The 8,437-nt window shown below is 43.6% G+C and overlaps 1 pseudogene; it reads right to left on the bottom strand.

Moving 5' to 3' along the window:
• Nucleotides 1–1,371: 1,371 nt before the first annotated feature.
• On the bottom strand, nt 1,372–1,491 carry LOC136647001 (5S ribosomal RNA; annotated as a pseudogene).
• Between the last annotated feature and the right edge of the window lie 6,946 nt (nt 1,492–8,437).

Genomic DNA, 8,437 nt, shown 5'->3' with positions numbered 1-8,437 from the left:
GCTGCTCCTGATGCTTTGGAAATCATAAATGAACTGTTGCCCTTTCTTTTGACCTTAGTAATCATAATCTTTCAACTTGTTGTTTGGTGATGTTTTAGAAGTTCAATGGAAATATTGCATTCTACCGCTGCTTTTCCAGATGGCTTCCTTGCTTTTGTGTAGACTCTCCCCCCTCCTCTGAGAAATTCGACTTGTCTTATGGAAAATTGTTTTTCTTCCCTTTAAAAATGATCAGATGTTTCTCTCTGGTTTTGAACTAATCAGGACATGGAGATCTCATTCCAGAAGAAACCAAAATACTTAGAGTTCAGCTGCTTGTGACAGGGCAGGACCATCCACCAAACTGCTTTTCACATATCAATCCATGCAGTCCGTGTGTCAACCAGAGACAAGTGTGGTACCCTGGAATCTGGAGTGTCCTTAGGTCTTAATGCCCATAGTCTAGCATTGCAAAGGTCCAGAAGCAAGGTTGGCAAATAAGACCATGGATACATATGTTATTGTTTTAGCTGAAAAAGGTGTGGGGGGGGGGGAAGAGACCAGACCCACAGGTGAACACTGGGCAGGATCATGATTTGCCTCTCCATATTTTCAATTAATATATCAAAATAGCTTTGTAGGATTGAAATGATATGGCAGAGGACTGGTTTACACTCTGCCCCTATTTGCATCTGATCTAGAATAGAGATGGGCTTGTATAATTGCCAGCCAAGTAGAGGAAACATTGGCTCCAGGATCCAGATCCATTTGGATGAGCTCTTTATGTAAATGGCCAGCCCAAGAGTCATTGAAGCAGTGTGATGCCTCCAAGCTATGTACTTCAGCCATGTTAAACACTGCCTCCAGATGTACATACACTAAAAATTCAGCATGGGCAAGAAACTGAAGTTCCTTATATGCTAGCCTCTACCTAGAAACTCAGTATCTGATTGGAGAAGCTACTAGCACTGATCAGCATTAAAACATTCTGTTAGATTTCCAATAAGTTTCCTAATCATTGAACCAGAAATTGCCTCTTTTCCTTAGCAGTTTGCTGGTTTTAATTAAACAAATTACCATGATGGCCCCACCCCATACCCCCCAGCTACCCTTGCGTCCTTCCAAATAATTTGAAACCAAACCAGCAAGTCATTTACATTAGCACCCTAACCACTACGCCACCCGAAAGGCATGGCACAGAAGTCATCTCACCTCAGGTGAAGCATTATTAACTTTAGTATCAAGTGGTTCTTTAATATTCAACCTTGGATCAAGGCAAGAATTCTTTTTCCAGTTCATTAGGTGTCATATTTCATTGGCACAAACATGCTCACAAGAGCAGTTCACTTCCAAAATGGTTGGCAACCTTCAGTCTCGAAAGACTATGGTATAAGCCTACAGCACCCGGTATTCCCAGGCGGTCTCCCATCCAAGTACTAACCAGGCCTGACCCTGCTTAGCTTCTGAGATCAGACAAGATCAGGCATGTGCAGGGTAACAGTTGCTGCATATGGGTGCATGAAGACAACTCTGTGACATCTATACGCGTGCACATGGAGAACACGAAATTCATTTGCTGTGACTCAATCTGTAAAGACAAACTCCCTCTGTTTCTATAAGAGTGGAAGATTTTGTCAACAGCAACACATACATAGGTTCCAAAATAAGACTGTATGACTTTCTGGGAATTGAGGAGGCAGCTGGGGCCTTTGGCAAATGCTGTGTTCTGGCCTGCATGAGGGTTTATAAGCATCTGTACTGCCATAGGCAACAATTTTTCTGACTGAAGAACCCCATGAGAAATATTAACTACCTCCTGTTTCCTTAAAATAGACCAGGGAATCTTTCCTCATTTGAACATTTTTACCTTCATGGCTTTGAAAATGAAGCAGGAGACAAAAACAGCCGGGGCTGGCAAAATAATACACACCTTCTGTCATCTCATGCATATGTTTGTGTGGCAGAAACATAAGCACATTACAGTCACTTCATGTGTATTAACTGTATACCCTAGTTGGGTTAGGGTAAGGAATGATGGTAGAGGATATGAATTTCTCTGTGTGTGTTGGGGGGGGGGAGGAAAATGGAGGCTTACAGTATCATGGGGGTATTTTGATTTTATAGGTGTCACATTTTTTCCTCAGATACGAGACCTCAAGGAGACGTGCAGGTCTGCTCTATTGCCCTTTTAGAAGGGCTGTAAAATGTATTTATTTCACCATGCCTTTTCTTTGGGGGCTACAACTGTTGTACGTGTTTATTCCATTTTAATTAGAGGTGGCTGTGACTGTCCCATTGAAAGTAATTGCCCGTGAGTTGGTTGTGTCAACTGTGTTTTGTTGGCTTCAATATAATGTAGGGCAAAACCGCCTGTTATGAGAAATGCATGAGCTAGACCAGGGGTGCTCGATAGGTGGATCGCGATCTACCGGTAGATCGCGAGGCAAAATGAGTAGATCGCGGAGCCCTGTCTCTCCCAACTGTTAATATGTCAGTTTCGTCTAGTGACTAGACGAAACTGACATATTTAGCTGACACTAAACTGACACTGAAACTGACACTTTAGCTGCTCTTCAGGCATGCAGCAACAAAACTGACGAAACTGACTAGACTCCAGCAGGGGCTCCATACATTAAAGGGGATGTCTGTCAGACGCTTCCTTCCCCCCTGGTAGATCTCCGGGCCTTGCTGGGTTTCAAAGTAGCTCACGAGCCAAAAAAGTGTGAGCACCCTGAGCTAGACTTTTGCTTTTTTCCATTAAATAATGTGGAGGGGGCATGAAATCCCTAAAAGCCAGAATGGAAGTTAGGCAGACTTTAGCTGATCACTTGCACACCTCATGCTGTTTCCATTTTTTTTTTTAAAGCTTCAACTGGCTTTCAAGGAAGTTCAGAAAGTCTTTTGAGCCTGCTGAAACCCACGTGCTTCAATTCAGCAGTAATAAGGGAATATATTACTCCAACACTGAAGCAAATTCATGAGCTATTTGTTCTTTTTAAGGTTTACTTCAAGAAGCTGGAAATAAAATTTAAAGCCCTACACAGCCTAGGCATGGGGAGAGCTTTCTTCTTTATGAATTTTCCTGCCCCCATTTGCAAGACCCCTGTTCCTGGGTCATCTTCTTTTCAGGTTGGTGGTTGACAATCTGCTTCTGAAAACCCTTGTAGTATTTAGAATGGCAATAAGGACCTTTTTATTCCACAGAGGCAAAAAGAGAACGTGTGAAGTACAAAGTAAATAAATATATATTTGTGATTGTGGAAAATCTAGTGATAATGAGGTGCATTAGTGGAAAGGCAGACATTTTGTACATTCCATGAAGTATGTATTGGATCGAACACGTCAACAAAATATCTCGATACATGCACTTGTAGGTGCTGTCATGAAGGCATGTTCTCACACACAAACTAATGACCTATTCTATAGGGGCCAAAAAGGCACAGAAGATCAGTGAAAGTGATGGCAATTTTTGGAAATATCCGGGTACTGATCCAAACACAAACACAAGCTCTACTTTTCTCTCACCTTCCATTTTCCTTCAGTAGCACGGGAATATGAATTGCCTGTCTCACAGGATTGTTGCATGATGGACAGGTATGCCCGAAACACTCTGCTCATTGATTTAAAAAAGAAAAGAATAATACCTCTGGAAGAAAGTCTCATATAGTTGTGTGGCACTTTAGGATGCAATAAATTAGCCTACGTGTGCTGTGGCACAGCAGATTGTGTCCTATCAATATAGTTTTTTAGATTGTGAGCCCACTAGGGACAGGACTATTAAAAGGTAGGGGGAAATGCTGTGAGCGATCTGAGCCCTGGCACTGAGAGGGATATAAACCAAATACTGTAACTCAATAATAATAATAAATGCAATGGGTGCATATGTGCTACAGCCTTAGGAAAATGACGTCCAAAAGTATTCAAAAAAGGGCATGAGAAATCCTCACAGAAAAATGTCAACCAAACAGGACTGCACTGCAGAAGCAAGTTCTGCTGTCATAAAATGGCTGCCGACAGCGCAGAGTGCTCAATTGGTGGTCATTTTGCATGCACTGCTGCAAGAGGCAGCAGCACTGCCATTCCACTGCCAGATGAGGTAAAGTCAATCAATCAATCAATCAATCAATCAAATCTTTATTGTGGTCACAGAGCAGTGTAGAGGTAAGGTAGTGGTGGGGGTGGGGAGATGATGGGAGGGTGTGGATTTGATGGCAGTGATGCTCCGTGGATCCTATCCACTCCATTGACAAGCACCCTGCCCCTTTCTTCTCCTCTGACTTGCCCCAGCTAAAGAGCCAGTGCAAGTCCAAAGAGATCAATTGAGAAGCAGGAAGCTTATGGGAAATAATTCCCCTCTTCCCCTCTCAAGCCTCCCTACCTGCCCCCACCCCCCAAACTGGATACAGCACATGCCTTTTTGGCACAGTTGCATTGGCAGGGGGGCAAACAAGGATAGGATTAGGTTCAATATCTACCAAGCAGAATACCATGGCATAATCTGGAGAGTCATTGCAGCATAGTGTCAGGCTTGGGGATCCAACAAGACATCAAATGCAATGCAGACTGGTGGCTTTTTGATTCTAAATAACAGCTAGAAGGAGCTGAGCCAATGGAAGATTTTTCCAATATGAAATAGCCCATGGGAGCAAGATCACTGTTGAAACCATGGTGGACTAAAAGTCCCCTTGGACATGGTTCCACCCCATTTCACTATTTAAAACCAAAAAGCACCATTCAGCATTGTGCATTCTGTGAACAACGTTCTGTGGAATGTTTGGTTTGGCCATTGGAGATGGAGAAAGAGACTCGGGTTCAAATCTTCACTCATGGCCCAATCCTATCCAGCACTGGAGCAGCAGCTCCAAACAGCCAGGGTCTAGGAGAGGAGGGTAAAGGGGGTAATTTTTGCCTGGGCCCAGAACCTAAAGGGGGGCCCAGAAATTTCCTGGAAGCTTGCATTTTCTGATCTCACCTGGACTCACCAGAACTGATATAAGGGCAACTTTGTACCCCCTGATAAAATACCTCTCAGAGATCCTGCAAACAGCTGCTGCTGCATCCTGTGCTGGAATTGAGCAGGTTAGAGGTTTCTTTGGGGTAAGGGGTATTTGTTCCCTTGCCCCAAGTAAAGCCCCAGCCTGCTCAGTGGGGTTTCTCAAGTCTGTGCCAACTATTTTGCTGGTGCAGAGTCAAGAAGCCCTGTGTTGGTCTTTCAAGCCTGACATGGGGCATAGGATTTGGCGGAGAAGGCCTCCGCCAGTACCACCTCCTCCTGGGCCTTCCCCCCCCCTTTCTACCATCTCTCTGTCCTCCCCATGCCCAGGAATGCCTTCATGCCCTGGCACCTTCCCCACACCCCAGTGCTGTTTGTTGCTTACCTACTCTCCACCAGCTGCTGACACTCCCACTGCAGCATCAATGGGAAGGCGCTGGCCTCACTGCTAGCATCACTTACTCCCTGGGTGGCACAAATGTGCCTTATGGCACATTTGCAACACCCAATGCCAGCAGTGCAGTTGCAGCATAGGCAGTAGGGCAGAATTGGATTGAGCTGTCAGCCATACTAACCTTGGGCCATTGACTCTCTGAGCCCAATACTCTGCATGTCTCCTCCATGTAAGTCCCATTGTAGTTAATGGGGTTTAATGCCAGGTAAGTATGGATAGGATTGTGGATTCAGTCTATTCTACCGCACAGGGTTGCTGTGTGGATAAAATGAGAAAACTTGAGTGTGTTACTCTACAGGACACAAGCATCAAAAAGAATATTCCTTTAGCTGCTTACTAAGGCTGTACAATAGGTTTTTTTATTTATTTAAAAAAACCCTATGTTTTTACTTTACTGTTTCATGCCATGGCTTATCATTTGGTTCTGGCTGCCAGATGACCATGTAATATCAGATTTGAATAACAGATGTCATTATATGGTTATTGTCTCAGTCCTGAACTAATGCACTTTATTGTTTCAATATGTACCATTCAGAAATCCATATTTTGTAATTCTCCATAACAATTGATATTTTCAGATGAGAGCCTCCTAAATTCTTATTGCTTTCCAGCATAAAAGAAAATTGCTTCGGTAATAGTTTGCAGAGAATATTGATCGATTCTTCTCATTCACTTAAAAAAATCTAAAGGCTATGGAGAACAGTGAACTGCTTTTTATTTGAATGTTAATGTTCTCTGTGGCCCTTGGATGTGGCATAATGAAATGTACTACTCTTAGAAGAAAAGGGGTTTCTTTAATTGGGTGGCTTTACAGTGTTTTTAATCTTTTCAACCTTACAGCTGTATAAATATTGAAGTCAGAAAGAGGGGGAATCTTCAATAACTGATACTTAAAACCTTCCTGATGTGAAATTAAAGATGGTAATTTAATTCATTTTCTTATTGAATATTTTGAAAATCAGTGTTTCCTCTGATGCTTCTCATTAGGAAACACACCAAGAGATGCAATAAACAGAACAGTTGAGCTGAAAGAGGGTCAGTTTTTGTGAAAACATTCAGGAGCAGCAAAAACACATATGCCTTTTGGCACCAGTGGGGGATGTTTCTCCATAAGTCAATACAAGCATTAGCCTATTCAGAAGAGCCAGTAAGCAGTGTCCTCACCCTTAATTGGCTTCATGATGGCAGGCAACCAGATATGACTTGCTGCTTAGCATTCTGACATCACTGTGTGATCTGCAGTTGGGAGGAATGACTATTCCCAGGAAGTACCAGATCCTTATTTTTAAAAGAAATTGCACTGAAGCAGGAGCTTTGGAAAACTACATCAGCTAACAAGGTGTGTATGGGTGGAAGTCTGGGAAAATATCCCCCCTATCCAAAAAAGCACTGAGTTCTCCAGGGGAAAAAATGAAACAAGCAAACATTTGGAATAGCCAATATCACTTGGAAGCATTCTGATGGCATTTGTAAAAAGGAACTAGTGAAGACACTTAGTAAGATGGATACTGAACATGAACCTCATGAACAGAAGTTTCTTTCTCTCTTAAAAGTATCTGAGTTGCCTAGGCACAAGTGGGCTGATTAGAATTCATACCACAAAGAGCACAATCCTAACTCACTTTCCAGCACCGACATAAGGGCAATGCAGCTCCGAGGTAAGGGAACAAACATTCTCTTACTTTGAGGAAGTCTCCATTAGTGCCACCCCATGGCAGGATGTAGCACACATCCCATTGACACAGCTATGCCAGTACTGGAAAGTTGGTTAGGATCTGGGCCGTGAAGGAATAAATCCATCATACAGAGAACAGGGCTATTCATTTACAAGCAGATGTATCTTACAGTTAGACTTAGTTCTCTGAAGACTCTATCCTATTCCCTTTCCAGCCCAGAGCATGCAAAGCCACTGATGGCTGATCTCTCTGGGCCCCTCCAGAAAGAGAGGGAAAGGGGCCAACATGGGGACCACCCCTCTGATGACGCCTCAGGTTCTCTAATAAGGAGAGGGTTTACAACACCTGTGCTGTTCTCTGCCATGCAATCCAGCCTGCCTCTTTCGGCTAGAGTGGCCTCCTCCAAACTCCAGTCTATGGACCAGATCTGGGGTCTAGGCGAATATTTCCCCCCATGACCAGTGCGTACCATTCTGGTACGCAACAGGACTTCATGTTCCCAGATAGGGAAGACACAAGATTTTGGGCAGTTCGTCTTCCTAGCAATCTGCGTACGATGCCCGCTGGGGCATTGCACTGTAGACACAACTGGCCCTGTTGCGATGTCCCAATCTGGGGTCAGCCAAAAAACAGGTGGAAAATTTTTTTTCCCTAGGCACAGTTTAGACATGCAGGAGCAGTGCTGCTCACCCAAGGAAACTCTGCAGCATTAACAGAGTTCATTGGGAGAGGATGAGGGCGATTATGGAAAAATGGGGGTTCAGGTCAAAAAAAGGATGACCCCGGGGTCATCGAAAAAATAGGTGGAAAATGAAAATTTTCCCTAGGCACAGTTTGGACATGCAGGAGCTGTTCTGGTCATCGAAAAAATTGGTGGAAAAAGAAAATTTTCCCTAGGCACAGTTTGGACATGCAGGAGTTGTGCTGGTCACCCAAGGAATCTCTGGTACATGAAGAGAGTTGACTAGGAGAAGATGAGGCCAATTGTGGAAAAATGGGGTTCAGGCCAGAAAAACGATGACCCCAGGGTCATCCAAAAAAAAGTGGAATAATTTTTTTTTTTCCCTAGGCACATTTTGGACATGCAGGAGCAGTGCTGCTCACCCATGGAAACTTTGAAGCATCAACAGAGTTGATTGGGAGAAGATGAGGGCGATCATGGAAAAATGCAGTTCATGCCTGAAAAACGATGACCCCGGAGTCATCAAAAAAATTGGTCAAAAACAAATTTTCCCTAGGCACATTTTAGATATACTGGAACACTGCAGGCCACCCAAATAAACTCTGGAGCATCCACAGAGTTGATTGAGAGAAGATGAGGGCTATAGTGAAATA

Source organism: Tiliqua scincoides, chromosome 3 (genome assembly GCF_035046505.1).
Source record: "Tiliqua scincoides isolate rTilSci1 chromosome 3, rTilSci1.hap2, whole genome shotgun sequence".
NCBI classification, from domain to species: Eukaryota; Metazoa; Chordata; class Lepidosauria; order Squamata; family Scincidae; genus Tiliqua; species Tiliqua scincoides.
The sequence above is the reverse complement of the archived record's forward strand: the minus strand, read 5'-3'. Positions and strand labels throughout refer to the sequence as shown.